Below are 2,838 nucleotides of genomic sequence, written 5' to 3'. Positions count from 1 at the left end.
GATACACAATTGGAATAGTAAAGATACGCAAACGATGTAAAGATACTCAGTTTGAAAGAAACACACTCCCACACTTGCAAAACTCTCAAATACAATAGAAACTCGCATCAGAAGCCTTACAGAAAGATACTCAAACGAGAAATGAAAAGATACACAATTGGAATAGTAAAGATACGCAAACGATGTAAAGATACACAATTGGAATAGTAAACATACGCAAACGATGTAAAGATACACAATTGGAATAGTAAAGATACGCAAACGATGTAAAGATACACAATTGGAATAGTAAAGATACGCAAACGATGTAAAGATACTCAGTTTGAAAGAAACACACTCCCACACTTGCAAAACTCTTAAATACAATAGAAACTCGCATCAGAAGCCTTACAGAAAGATACTCAAACGAGAAATGAAAAGATACACAATTGGAATAGTAAAGATACGCAATCGATGTAAAGATACACAATTGGAATAGTAAACATACGCAAACGATGTAAAGATACTCAGTTTGAAAGAAACACACTCCCACACTTGCAAAAGTCTCAAATTCAATAGAAACTCGCATCAGAAGCCTTACAGAAAGATACTCAAACGAGAAATGAAAAGATACACAATTGGAATAGTAAAGAAACGCAAACGATGTAAAGATACTCAGTTTGAAAGAAACACACTCCCACACTTGCAAAACTCTCAAATACAAAAGAAACTCGCATCAGAAGCCTTACAGAAAGATACTCAAACGAGAAATGAAAAGATACACAATTGGAATAGTAAAGATACGCAAACGATGTAAAGATACACAATTGGAATAGTAAACATACGCAAACGATGTAAAGATACTCAGTTTGAAAGAAACACACTCCCACACTTGCAAAACTCTCAAATTCAATAGAAACTCGCATCAGAAAGCCTTACAGAAAGATACTCAAACGAGAAATGAAAAGATACACATTTGGAATAGTAAAGATACGCAAACGATGTAAAGATACACAATTGGAATAGTAAACATACGCAAACGATGTAAAGATACTCAGTTTGAAAGAAAAACACTCCCACAGTTGCAAAACTCTCAAATTCAATAGAAACTCGCATCAGAAGCCTTACAGAAAGATACTCAAACGAGAAAAGAAAAGATACACAATTGGAATAGTAAAGATACGCAAACGATGAAAAGATACACAATTGGAATAGTAAACATACGCAAACGATGTAAAGATACTCAGTTTGAAAGAAACACACTCCCACACTTGCAAAACTCTGAAATTCAATAGAAACTCGCATCAGAAAGCCTTACAGAAAGATACTCAAACGAGAAATGAAAAGATACTGAATTGGAATAGTAAAGATACGCAAACGATGTAAAGATACTCAGTTTGAAAGAAACACACTCCCACACTTGCAAAACTCTCAAATACAATAGAAACTCGCATCAGAAGCCTTACAGAAAGATACTCAAACGAGAAATGAAAAGATACACAATTGGACTAGTAAAGATACGCAAAGGATGTAAAGATACACAATTGGAATAGTAAACATACGCAAACGATGTAAAGATACTCAGTTTGAAAGAAACACACTCCCACACTTGCAAAACTCTCAAATTTAATAGAAACTCGCATCAGAAGCCTTACAGAAAGATACTTAAACGAGAAATGAAAAGATACACAATTGGAATAGTAAAGATACGCAAACGATGTAAAGATACACAATTGGAATAGTAAAGATACGCAAACGATGTAAAGATACTCAGTTTGAAAGAAACACACTCCCACACTTGCAAAACTCTTAAATACAATAGAAACTCGCATCAGAAGCCTTACAGAAAGATACTCAAACGAGAAATGAAAAGATACACAATTGGAATAGTAAAGATACGCAAACGATGTAAAGATATACAATTGGAATAGTAAACATACGCAAACGATGTAAAGATACTCAGTTTGAAAGAAACACACTCCCACACTTGCAAAAGTCTCAAATTCAATAGAAACTCGCATCAGAAGCCTTACAGAAAGATACTCAAACGAGAAATGAAAAGATACACAATTGGAATAGTAAAGATACGCAAACGATGTAAAGATACTCAGTTTGAAAGAAACACACTCCCACACTTGCAAAACTCTCAAATACAATAGAAACTCGCATCAGAAGCCTTACAGAAAGATACTCAAACGAGAAATGAAAAGATACACAATTGGAATAGTAAAGATACGCAAACGATGTAAAGATACACAATTGGAATAGTAAACATACGCAAACGATGTAAAGATACTCAGTTTGAAAGAAACACACTCCCACACTTGCAAAACTCTCAAATTCAATAGAAACTCGCATCAGAAGACTTACAGAAAGATACTGAAACGAGAAATGAAAAGATACACAATTGGAATAGTAAAGATACGCAAACGATGTAAAGATACACAATTGGAATAGTAAAGATACGCAAACGATGTAAAGATACACAATTGGAATAGTAAAGATACGCAAACGATGTAAAGATACTCAGTTTGAAAGAAACACACTCCCACACTTGCAAAACTCTTAAATACAATAGAAACTCGCATCAGAAGCCTTACAGAAAGATACTCAAACGAGAAATGAAAAGATACACAATTGGAATAGTAAAGATACGCAATCGATGTAAAGATACACAATTGGAATAGTAAACATACGCAAACGATGTAAAGATACTCAGTTTGAAAGAAACACACTCCCACACTTGCAAAAGTCTCAAATTCAATAGAAACTCGCATCAGAAGCCTTACAGAAAGATACTCAAACGAGAAATGAAAAGATACACAATTGGAATAGTAAAGAAACGCAAACGATGTAAAG

This window comes from Argentina anserina, unplaced genomic scaffold (assembly GCF_933775445.1).
Source record: "Argentina anserina unplaced genomic scaffold, drPotAnse1.1, whole genome shotgun sequence".
Classification (NCBI taxonomy): Eukaryota; Viridiplantae; Streptophyta; class Magnoliopsida; order Rosales; family Rosaceae; genus Argentina; species Argentina anserina.
Note: the sequence above shows the minus strand (reverse complement) of the source record.